This window comes from Schistocerca piceifrons, chromosome 2 (genome assembly GCF_021461385.2).
Source record: "Schistocerca piceifrons isolate TAMUIC-IGC-003096 chromosome 2, iqSchPice1.1, whole genome shotgun sequence".
NCBI lineage: Eukaryota > Metazoa > Arthropoda > Insecta > Orthoptera > Acrididae > Schistocerca > Schistocerca piceifrons.
This window is the reverse complement of record NC_060139.1, coordinates 490,468,344-490,481,359: the sequence shown is the minus strand read 5'-3', so window position 1 is coordinate 490,481,359 and position 13,016 is coordinate 490,468,344. Positions and strand designations below refer to the sequence as shown.

The 13,016-nt window shown below is 42.5% G+C and overlaps 1 protein-coding gene across 2 annotated transcripts in view; it reads left to right on the top strand.

Annotated features, from left to right (window-relative positions):
- LOC124777624 (NADH dehydrogenase (ubiquinone) complex I, assembly factor 6) overlaps nucleotides 1–12,742 on the top strand; it is a 90,578-nt gene extending 77,836 nt beyond the window's left edge. The window contains exons 6-7 of one of the 2 annotated variants that reach the window (XR_007015758.1): nucleotides 10,726–10,856; nucleotides 10,995–12,742. The gene's annotated coding sequence lies outside the window, so the exon portion shown is untranslated. The remainder of the gene's footprint in view (nucleotides 1–10,725; nucleotides 10,857–10,994) is intronic. The other variant, XM_047253096.1, reaches the window with a different exon arrangement.
- The last annotated feature ends 274 nt before the right edge of the window (nucleotides 12,743–13,016 follow it).

The window sequence follows — 13,016 nt, the reverse complement described above, 5'->3', positions numbered from 1 at the left end:
ATCACCACACGAAATTCTTCTTCATCCATTTTTTGACAGTCACTTGACTTCCTTGATTCACATGAATGCCAAACACAAAGAAATTGACAAATATAGCTGAAACTTGGTGTGCGTTTTTTCCAAAGATGCTACTAACTAAACATGGTTTCGATATGCGCCAGTGGTGCCATCTCTCGGACTTTGCACGGACTTTTCAAACGCCCCTCGTAATGCTCCCTTTAGTAAGTGGGAATTTCTCAATGCCCTTGCTGACTGTCCTGATACGTCCCCTGGCCCATACCACATCCATTCCCATATGCTTAAACATTTGTCAGCAGATTACCAGCACCACCTCCTTGCCGTCTTCAACTGCAACTGGAGAGATGGAGAATTCCCATTGCAGTGGTGGGAAGTATCATTGTTCCAGTGCTAAAGCCTGATAAGAACCTGCTAGATGTGGATAGTTTCGCCCTATCAGCCTCACCAGCAATCTGGGCAAGCTGCTTGAACGTATGGTTAGCTGGCGGTTGCGTTGGCTCCTTGAGTCTCAGGGTCTTCTGGCTCCGTCCTAGGGCAGTTTTCGCCAAGGGCGCTACACCATCGACAACTTGGTCTGGAGTCTGCCATTCAATCAGCCTTTTTGCGGTGACAACACCTTATTGCTGTCGTCTTTTTTTTTTGACCTTACGAAGGCCTACAATACTACTTGGTGACACAATGTCCTTGTTACTCTACATGACTAGGGCCTCTGTGGCCCACACCCAGTTTTTATATGGAACACTTTCAGAGTTCGCATTGGTGCTCCCCTCAGTGCACCCCATGTACAAGAGAATGGGGTCCCACAGGGCTCTGTTCTGAGTGTCCCACTCTTTTTAATTGCCATCAATGGTCTTGCACTAGCAGTAGTGTCCCCGTTATCCCCCCTCCTATATGCTGACAATTTTTGTATTTCCTTCTTCTCCTATTCTATTGGTGTGGCTGAATGCCGGCTGCAGGGAGCCGTGCGGAAGGCACAGTCATGGACCCTCACTCACGACTTTCAGTTTTCGGCCATCAAGACTTGTCTCATGCACTTCTGTCATCTTCGTACTGTCCACACTCATCCATAACTTTACCTTGATGACCAACTACTTGATGTAGTGGAGATTTGCCACTTTTTGGGACTGGTCTTTGATGCCCACTTAACTTGGCTTCATCAGATTAAGGATAAGTGCTGGCGGCATCTCAATATTGTTCAATGCCTGAGCCACACCGACTACGGTACTGATAGTCCTACACTGCTGCCCTACACTGCTGCAGATCCTGTACAGTCCTGTATTGACTAAGGAAGCCTACAGTCCTGTATTGACTATGGAAGCCTGGTGTATTGTTCAGCATTGCCCTCTGCGGTGCATCTGCTGGGCCCTATTCACCACTGTGGAGCCTTCTGAACAAGCCCAGTAAACAGCCTCCTTGTGGAAGCTGCCATTCCTCCATAGTGGTCCTGGCGGCAACTACTGCTTGGTAATTATACTGCCTACATTCATAGTTCACCTCACCATCCAAATTACTGTCTCATTTTCCCTAACACGGCAATCCACATTCTGGAATGGTGGCCCAGAACTGGTAATCCTCTTGCTGTCTATGTCTGGTCACTTTTTACTGAACTCAGCACTTTCCCTCTCCCACTTTTCCTGCGGGTCCACTTATGTACACATCCATGGTCTGTGCCTCGGCCACAGCTTTGTCTGGACCTATCGCAAGGCCCAAAAGGCTCATTTCCACCTGAGGACCTCTGCCGGGACTTTTTCTCTTCTCAGTGAGTGCCAGGGCTCAGAGAGAGTCTACACCAATGGCTCAATGGTCGACAGTCTTGTTGGCTTCGCATATGGTCATGTTGGACATACTGAACAGCACTCCTTGCCTGATGGCTGCAGTGTTTTCACTGCAGAGTTGGTCACCACCTATCGCGCTGTTGCACATATCTGCTCATCATCTATCGCGCTGTTGCGCATATCTGCTCCTCCACCAGGGAGTCCTTCATCATCTGTACTGACTCCTTAAGCAGCCTACAAGCTCTCAACCAGTGCTTCCTTCAACATCCTTTGGTAATGACTATCTAGGAGTCTGTTTACGCCCTCAGCAACAGTGAACGTTCAGCGACCTTCATTTGGATCTCAAGCCATGTCGGGATACCAGGCAATGAACTTGCTGACATCCTGGCCAAACAGGCTACTGGTAAACCAACTCCACAGATCGGCCTGCCGGAGACTGATCTCCAATCGGCCCTCCGTTGTAAAGTTTTCGCGATCTGGGATACTGTATCCTGCACCCTCAGTACACCAAATAAAATCTGTGTTATCAAGGAGACAATAAATGTGTGGCAGTCATCCATGCGAGCCACTTGCAGAAACTCTATTGTCCTTTCCTGGCTCCACATCAGCCATACTTGGCTAACACATGGTCACCTCCTCCTTCGCAAGGACCCACCTCGGTGTTGCTGTGGCTCCCATATGACTGTCATCCACATCTTGTTGGACTGCCCAATTTTAGCCACTCTGCAGCGGACTTTTAACCTTCCCGGCACCCTACCAATGGTGTTGGGTGACAATGCCCCACCATTTAATTTAGTTTTATGTTTTACTTATTAGGGTTTTTTTTATCATACAGTCTAAGGGTGGGTGCCCAGCCTTCTCTCTCAGGCCTCCACCCTCCCTCCATTTTACCTCTTTGCCACTCTGTCTTTGCATTTCGTTAGGTTTGGTGCTTGTCCTTTCCCTGTGTGTGTTCATCTCGTCTTGTCTTTTAGGCTGGAGATTTATTTTAGTGTGTTCAGAGTGGCTGGCTCATCCATTTTTATTCTTGTTATCAGCCAGCCCAGGCCATCTGCTATATGCTTTTAACACCTTTCTCTACTTTTCCTTTTAGTGTAAGTTTTTCCCTTTTGGTTCGATTCTTTCATTTTCTCTTTCATTGTGGTTCCCCATTAGTTTTACACCCTTTTACTCTCCCCAACTCCTTTTGGGAATTGTTTTACCTAGCGACTTCTTTGCATGAGGAAAAAGGGACTGATGGCCCTGTAGTTTGGTCCCTTTATACCCCAAACCAACCAACCAACATTCCCAGCACCCACTCTTTTTTTTTTCCCCCCCGATCAACACGTCCTCTGGCAGATTTCCAGTTTTACCTGTGATTACCTATAAAGCAGTACCTCTAGGAACTGGTTCCTGGTCTGTGTTATCTGCCAGAGTGCATTGAGCAAAGCAAGTCTTGAGGAGCACATCCTGTATCACACTCGTTGCCCTTCTACAACCACCATTCTCCTTCCTTAAAGTAGCTCCTGCATTAGTTGGTATTCTTGAGAGGATTTTATGAAGTCTAGCACAAGTAGCTGTATCTTCCGCTTCCTCATAGAATACCTTCTAGGATGATAGTTTCACTCACTTGATTGTAAGTTTGTATTTGACAAGGGCCTCTTGATATTTTGCCCATTATCCTTTCTTTCTTGCAAGGATGAACAGTCTTCTTAGCTGTTTCCTTTGCACTTCCAGATTGTTGTTCTACAAAGTTATATTCCTGTATATGCATTTCTTAGTGATTGGGCAGTTCTGCTAAATATGATGCAATGTCAGATGTTACTGCATCTGCCATTTCTTCAAAATACTGGGTTTGTTGCCAAAGTTCTGGCTTCAAATAAGTAGGAGTTTAGGTGTTTCCTAATGAGTCTCAATCTGTTTTCCTAGGATTCTTGTAGGGCATTGTCTGTTTAACACCCATTTCAACCTCAAACTTAAAATATATGTGGTCAGATTAAAATGGTTCCATCACTACATACCATTGTTTGATGTACCTACCCATTAGAGGTAACCCAGAAGTTATGTCAGTTACTTCTTCCCTCTTCCTATTCCTGATGGTAGGTTCACTACACTGTTTCAAGATTTTTCAAATTATTCTCTGGTATAAATTCCAATAGGTGCTCAGTTTTGCTCTTAGTGTCACTGTTTCCCCACACCACATTGTGAACATTGGCCTCACATCCACTCAGCAGTTGTTAATTCTGTTGTGAGTTACTATCAATCTGTCTCCTTACCTCCTGGGAAGGAGGCGGCCTATATAATTTCCCTTGTGCTTCCTTCGCCACATTAGTCCTTCCTGATGGTCACTAGGTCCTTTGAACAGATGTCCGCCATCGACATGAATCAAATTCTGTTCTTAACATAACTGCATTTTCTGCATTTCTTTAGATTTCTAGCATAGATCAATTTACCTTGAGTTTCTCTGAGACTTGAAAGGCCCCGTTTCTATAGATACGGTTCCTCAGTCAGGGTCACATTCACCTCCTCTCTTCCCAGAAGATGACTTAGGGTAGCTGTTGCCTCTTTACTGTGTTGCAGGTTTATCTGCAACAATTGCAGCCTCCAGCTTGCCACTATGATCACTTTTGATGTCTTTGATTATTCTGACAGCAACTTGCAAAAACCCTAAGTATAATTTTAGGTCCTGCTCTCGTACTGCCACGAGGGATTTTTTGCAAAGGTTTGGCTTTCCGGTACGACCTTTAGGTTTATTACTCTCCAATCATCTGTTGCAACCTTCTGGATCTGCACCCTTCTGTGCTTGAACATTTTCTTTTAGGGAGTATGCTTAAGAAGTATGGGTACCCAAATACATACCACTGTAGTCTTAAAGAGCTCAACTGGTGGTTTGGCCAGCAGCTTCCCCTCCTCCCACAGAGATACCTTGAACTCCTTCTCCTTAAGAAAATCCACTGTTCCCATCCCCCCAATAGATAAGGAGAAAAGCATCTTTGTCCAGATAGACCCTCCTGAATTTGGGTCCTGTACTTGTGACCCCCTCCCCCCCACCTCCCCAGTCTTCTCAAAGAGAGCCATATGAAAAAGTACCATCTGCTGTGAAGTGATGTTGATCAATGGATGTCCCTGTTGGATAACCACCATCCTGAAAATCAAGACTGCAAGTCTATAAATGTTGTAGGAAAATTCTTGTAGAATGTAAATACTTTAGGATTAAAGGATACCACTCACTGAAAAGCAAAAGCATTGAGTTGTCGAGAGACACACACAGTAGGAAGAAAACTAACACTAATACACTGACTCGTAGACATGCATTCAAAGGTCTCTTCCCCTACGTGGTGCCTGCTAGACTAACATATACCTGTGGCAGACAAAGGTGCGAGACTGCCCACTCCAACTACCCAGCACTTCTTAGTTCAGTCCTGTCACAGGCTTATCCTACCCCATCAGAGGCTGGACCACATGTGAAAGCAGCCGTGTCGTATATCCTATCTACTGCAAACACTGCACAGCCTTTTATGCTGGTATGACTACTAACCAGTTTTTCAGTTGGATGAATGGCCACCACCAAACTGTTATCAAGAACAAAGGTGACCACCCAGTAGCACAACATGCTCAATTTCAATGGCTGCATCACATCCTGAGCCATCTGGATCCTTTCCTCCACGACCAATGTCTCTGAACTATGCAGATGAGAGTTATCCTTACAACACATCCTCCACTCCCTTAAACATTCTGGCTTCAATCTCAGGTAACCCACTGTCCCAGCACCTTTCACCCATAAGTTTTCCCTTCTCCATTCTGTCACCCCTCCCAGTTCATGTCCCCATTCACCTTAAGTGCACGCTTTCCACCGGCCGCTCCAGTTGTGCCAGCCCATATACCTGCGACCAGTGCCTCCCATATTCCAATCAGGCAAACCGGCCACCTTCCTCTGAGCCACTAGCCACCCAACCCCAGTCCCTCTCCCTGCCTCTTCCCTCCCTCCCCCTTTACCTACTACACCTGACACTACCCCCACCACAACCATCTCACCAGCCAAAAAATAGAATTTGTACTGTTAGTGTAGCCCATACCACACAGGGGCATAGGTGTGTGTGTGTGTGTTTTTTTTATTTTCCTTTACTCTGAAAGCTAGCAAGTTTTGTTTCTTTGGTGTGTGCTTTTTCAACACATCCGCTTTTCAGGGAGTGGTCTCCTTTAAGGGAGTACTATAGGTCTGTTTCCCTGTTTCCTGCTTTGGCTTTTTCGGTGTCAGTGGGAGTACCTGACTCCTCCTTTGTTCTCTTGTCCCTGTGATAGAGGTAGAAGGGGTCTAACCAACCCCTTCACTCTGAGGCTGTCTTTTTTGGAAGTCTTAGGTGCAAGACCTTTTAGTTCCCTCCATTTATATTTTTTACCTTCCTGTTCTTTTTTGAGAAGCTTCCTCTTCTGAGCCCCAGACAAGGATTAGATCATGGCCTAGTCCAATGTCTCATTTGCCCCAATGTAATTAACATGTTCTATTTTCTTGCTGAACATACAAAAACTGTATTGGGGTCCCTTGTAGGGAAAGGCAATCACCACATCTGATACTTAGACTGTACAGGTCACCAGAAGTCGTTAAAGACATTCACCCACATTACTGCAAGCGTGAGCTAGCATCAGTGCTTAAGCATTATATCAGATTTGTGCATCCTTGTTCAAGCAAAGACCAGAGTTCTCTGTTTGTTTCCATACCAGTAACATGTCGAGTGATTTGGAAACAGATCAATCATGATCAGCTTGATGATTTTATTCAGTCATATGAAAGCCAAACTTGTCTATGGCGAATACAATCTAAGGATTATCTTAATAAAAATAAGCATGATGCAGTGTATGATACGTCACTTTGACCCTAATGCAAGCAAGAATATGAAGAGCAGTTCTTTCAGGACCCGTTTTAGGAGAGAAAAGAAGAAAGTGAAGAAAAACACTCGAGCTGTACTCAAGAATACGTCGCACTAGCATCCTATGTGCAGTCTCCTTTACAGATGAACTACACTTTCCCAGAATTCTCCCAATAAACCAAAGGATTGACAATCAACAAATGCTCGTTCCATTTCATACGGCTTTGCGACGTTATGCCCAGATATTTAAACAATGTGACTGTGTCAAGCAGACACTGTTACTGCTGTATCTGAACATTACGGGTTTGTTTTTCCTACTGTTATGCATTAACTTACATTTTTATACATTTAGAGCTAGCTGCCATTCATCACACCAACTACGAAGTTTGTCTAAGTCACCTTGTATCCTCCTACAGTCACTAAACGATGACGACGATGACACCATAATCCACATCACAGCATCATCAGCAAATAACTGCAGATTGCTGGCCACCATGTCTGTCAAATCATTTATGTCTGTAGAGAATAGCAGTGGTCATATCACACTTCTCTGGGGTAGTCCTGATGATTCTCTTGTCTCTGATGAAGTTTTGGCATTGAGGACAACATACTGTGTTCTATAACTTAAGAAGTCTGTACATATCTTGAACCTATTCCATAGACTTGTACCTTCTTTAGCAGCCTGCAATGAAGCACCATGTCAAACTCTTTCCAGAAACCTAAAAAATGGAATCTGCCTGTTGCCCTTCATCCATAGTTCGCAATGTGTTGTGTGAGAAAAGGGCAGGCTAAGTTTTGCATGAGTGATGTTTTCTAAAACCATGCTGATTCATTGATATAACATTCTCAGTCTTAAGAAAATTTATTATAATTGAACTGAGAATATGTTGAAGGTTTTTGCAGCAAACCGATATTAGGGATATTGGTGTGTAATTTTCAGGTACATGCTTTTGCCCTTCTTGTACACAGGTGTCCCTGGAGTTTTCTCCAGTTGATAGGGACTTTGTGCTGGGTGAGAGATTCATGATAAAAGCAAAATAAGTAAGGGGCCAATGATGTAGAGTGCTCTGGACCTGGTGACTTATTTGTTCTTAACTCCTTCAGTTGTAACTGTATGCCATTGATGCTTATTAATATGTTGTCCATGTGGAAGTCTGTTTGATGGTCAAATGAAGATATGTTTGTATGATTCTGCTGCATCAGTGACTTCTTGAATGTGAAAGTTAAAACTTTGGCTTTCGTTTCACTATCCAGCTGCCACACCAGAGTGATCAGCAAGTGACAGGTTGGAATCCTTACACCCACTTAGCGATTGGGCATAGGACTAGAATTTTCTTGGGTTCTCTGCCAGATCTTATACTAAGAAAATGATGTTGGTAGTAGTTGTATGCTTTGTGCATAGATATTTTCACAGAAGCATGAATCTCTACCAGCCTTTGCTTTGTCATTTGTGTGTTCTCTTTTGAACCAAGAGTGCAACAGCCTCTGCTTCATCAGCAATGTCTGAATCTTATTATTAAACCATGTTGGGTCTTTTCCATTTGTAATCTACTTACAAGGCACATAGTTCTCTAAACCACGATATGTGATCTCCTTAAACTTTGCCCATAATGTCTCTATGTCCATCTTACTGTTCACTGTCTAAGTGAGATGCTAACAACTGCTTATCTGCTGTTTCTAGCACAAATATTCCGCTAGCCTTCTTGACTGATTTATTAACTTTCGTAAGCATAGTTGCTGTAATGACACCATGGTCACTACTACCCGTTTTTATACTGACGTTGTTGGGAAGATCTGGCCATTTGTAGCTACAAGGTCTAAAATATTTTCATTGTATAAGGGCTGCTGACCTAGCTGCTCAAGTTTTCAGAAAGTGTTCACAAGTACTTTGCATGACTGTCTGTCTGCACCACTGTAATGAATCCATAAATATACCAGACTGTACTCAGTAGGTTAAAGTCGCCTTCAACTAGCAATGCATGATTTGGGTATTTACTCACCCTGGACGTTCTTTGAATGACTCTAGAGCTGTTACAACAGAATCGGGTAGCCAGTAAAAACATGCATAAGTTTCCTTGATTTCATCTAGACTTGTTATAAGTGACCCAGTATCACTGTCACACTCAACTTTGACCTCAAGAGAGACAGTATTTTTGTCAACTCCAATGAACATTCCCACTCCTGTGGCCTCTAATCGTTCTTTCTGATTTACTTTCCAGGACTCACTAAATATCTTGGAGCTTTCCACTTGTGTTTCAGCTCCTCGTCCCGAAAATAATTTGAGCGCAATAACTTTTGTGGAGGGCAATAAATTTCGGAAACTTTATTATAAGTGCTTCGATGTTTACTGATTAACTTTTGACAGTTGAAGCATATTTAATCTGGACATAGTCAGACTTCCCTTGCTGTGTAGCAACTGGCAGTTGTTCATTGGAGTCCCTCAAACTACCACTTCACATAAAAGACCCTCGTGTGCATTCCACAAGTATTCTGCAACCCGAGTAACTGCTTCCTTTGTGTAGTGCACCCCTGATCTATCAAGAGGAGTCCTACAAATCCCCAACTGATAACACAGGTCTAGAAAGCTGCACCAAAGTCCATCACAGAGCTGATGATTCCTGTGATTGAGACCTTCCAGTCGGCTCCAAATCAAAGATCCCCTATCAACTCTGGGAACAATGCAAACTGTGAGCTCAGCTTGCACCACATGTGTGAGGCCAGTAGTCTTCACCACTTTCGCCAGCTGCCTATATGAATTGAGGATGGCCTCTGAACCCGTTGGACAGGCGTCATTCGTGCCAAACTGAACCACAACCTGCAGATGACTGCACCTGTATGCTCGAAAGTCGCAGGCAAGGCAGCCTCCACATCTTGGATGAGGCCCCCTTGCAGACATACCAGGTGCACATTGACTTTCTTTCTATCCCTGTATGCTATATGCCTTTGGGGCTCCATAACACACTTAACATTCGAGCTCCATATTATTAGTAAAGCCCTCCCCCCTTGTGCCTGCTCAGACACTGCTGAAGGAGCAGTCATCTGCCCACACACAGGATGAATGGATGAGGCCAGACACTCAGTCTCCACATTGACCCTCCACCTCGAGCGACATAAATGCACTTCCACCCACCATTCGTTCTGCTGTGGGAGCAGTTCCACAGCATCAGGTACACTAGGAGGTAACTTAGTAGCAGAGCCCGTGAGCAAAACGAGCAACAAATTTGGTGTCCCATGCGACATACCAGATTCTCTGCCACTGCTACACTCTTGAGGCAGCAGCCCGAAGGTGACTGACGGTAGCCAAAATGTATTCAGCTGTTCGCATACTGCAGCCAGCTCCTCCTGCATTAGTACATAGTATGCACACTTCCTACCAGTTCGAGCAAGACTGGAAAAGTAAACTAAGACAAACTGGAAAAGAAAACTATAAAAGCAGACAAACCCTAGAGATGCAACTTGCTACCCTCCTGATGTGTCACCAAGGGACACTGGTGCCTCAGTGAGGTATGTAGGTGGCTGTTCATTAGAAATAAAAACTGTGCTACAGATTGCCCAAATTTACACTTACAAAATGTGAGATTACATCTTTTAAACAGAAAAACACGCATGGAATTTAGTAAATATAGTGTGAGAAAAACACAGGAAAAGATAAACGCTTAACTTCCCACTCTGTAAGTATGTATCAGCCAAGAGGTGGGCCCGTCTGACTCGCTTACTAAATGAACGTAGCTAAAGAGTCAGAGTTACCAATGAAGAGGTGCTAATAAGAGTACAGGAAATCAGATCTCTGTGGAGACACATCCAGACAAGAAGAGACAAACTTAGACATATTGATGGAAGCAAGACAGGCAGGGATGATATATTTTCAAATAAATTTTATCTCAAAAAACACAAATTTAAAAATTATTTTCATTTATTGAAACAAAACTTCAGTCCACGATGTTTCTTAATAAATAAAGTTTTGTTGCCTGGCAACATGTCCTTCTTTAACCCTTTACTGGGAGCATGGGTTCATTTCTGTCCATGTGCATGATTCAACTTGTTGCATCCTGACATGCACCGCCTGCCATTGTTTACATTTTCAGTGCCTTCCCACTCTTTCCTGCAGTAAGCCATCAGTGTGTTTTCATTGCCCTGCAACTTACCATCTAGTTGTTGTGAGCCTTGCAAGATATTTCTGGCCCATGCGCCTCAAAGTGCATCATTTCGTATAGAGGTAAGTTGCTTTTTGAATTGTAATCGTCCATGAGTAATGGTATAAATGATAGAATTATTAATGAAGTATGATGAAATAAGTGTGGATGCTTCATTACCACTTTTGCCAGTGTACCATTTCCAGTTATTATATTTTCAGGTGGCTGCATCGCACATGACTGAAGAAATATGGGAGGAATTTCATTGGCGGGAGAGGGACGAAGCAGATGAAGATTTAGTAGGTACGGATATAGATGAGGATCACGAGGAGAACAGTGAGCATACTTCGGACACCGAACAAGAACAAAGTGAATCCGATGTTGAGTGTCCGGAGGGTAAATTTTTTGTATGCAAAGACAAGTCTATAAAATGGAAAAAGCAAAACCTGGCCAGAGCCTCAGAACTTGGAAACATATCATAACCCATTACCTGGAAGAAAGGCAGTACTTCAGAAGTGTAGTGTCTGTCATCAATTCATTTTCTATTTTGTTTGATGAACGTATAGTGACCTCAGTTGTAAATTGCACAATGATGTACATAAAGTCAGTAAAAAATAAACATTTCAGAGAGTGGGATGCCAAACATATGATGAGAGAAGACTTACTAGTATTTTTGGGGCTACTCTATTTGGCTGGGCTTCACAAAGCCACTCATGTGAATTATGAGGATTTATGGGAAGACATAAAAATCTTTTGTCTCACAATTTAATGCAAATGATTTTTGTTTTTACTTAGAGTCATAAGATTTGATGACATTCACACCTTTAAAACTAGAAGAAAACATAAATTAGCACCTGTGAGGGACTCTCCCACTGTGATAAATAATAATTGTAAAAATGCGTTCAGCCCAAGTGATTATTGTACAATTGAAGAACAGCTTCTACTTTCAGGGGATAATATCCATTTAGACATTATTTACTGCAAAAAGCCAAAAGGTATGGAATAAAGGTTTTTGCACTAATAGACGCTAGAATGAATTATTTCGTCAACTTTGAAATATATGAAAACACACAACTGAAGGAACTGTTTCGTCAAGACAGTGCTGTATTATCAGTTGTGAACAGCTCGACTGAACATGGTGCAGGTACCAACAGGAATATAACTTGTGACAATATTAGTTACCAACTAGCTCAGCTTCTCCTTACAAGAACGTTAACAGTTGTGGGTACCTTATGAAAAAATAAGCATGAAATTCGACGAGAATTTCAGCCTAGTAAGTATAAAACAAAGTATAGCTGTGTTTCTGGATTCACTAAAGATGTGACTTTAGTATCGTACATTACTGCCAAAAATAAGACGGTAATAGTATTATCAACAATGTATCATGATGATGCCATTGACACATCAACTGATGTTAAAGTGAAGTCTAAAATAATCACCTTATATAATGGTACCAAAGGTGGGGTCGATACATGCGATCAGTTATGGACAAATTTTAATGTCGGTAGACAAACAAGAAGGTGGCCACCAGCTATATTTTTCCATTTTCTAAATGTAATGCATACAAATGCACATTTGCTGTATAACATTGACCCGAAAAATGATTACCTGCTATGATGAAAATTGCCAAGGGACTTGGGAGGAACATTGGTTGAAAAGCACATCAGAATGTGACAGTGTATAGATAAATTACATTTGGGAGAGGATATAAAACTGTCAGTAGTGGTCCATGATGATCCTGGACCTTCTCGTGGGAAGTGCAAAATGTGCCTCCGAAAAGACGGCAAAAAAAAAAAAAAAAAAAAAAAAAAAAAAAAAAAAAAAAAAAAAAAAAAAAAAAAACAACTTCACAGAAATGCTCAAGATGCAAACCCTTTGTTTGCAAAACTCATGCAAACATAATATGTGTGATGATTTAGAATGAACTGTATTAGGAGTATTAGTGCAAACTCCCCATACTACATTTTTGTTACTGTTATTTTCAAGTTTATTCAATAAAATTGTTCAAGTTTGTTGTTTTTAAATGAGTTATTTGTTTCCCCTATCCTGGAAGAATATTTCAAAGACCATACAGCGAAGATTATCGTTACTGAAAGGATCTAAGGTATGTATTGTATATGGGGACTTAAATGACCCCAGGCACCTGTAAGTGGACCTCTACCCCACATGCCTACCTGTGTGTTAACAAAGTACACTGGTGTGCAAAAATTAAGGATGAAAGTAATTCTTGCATGTGTTTCACT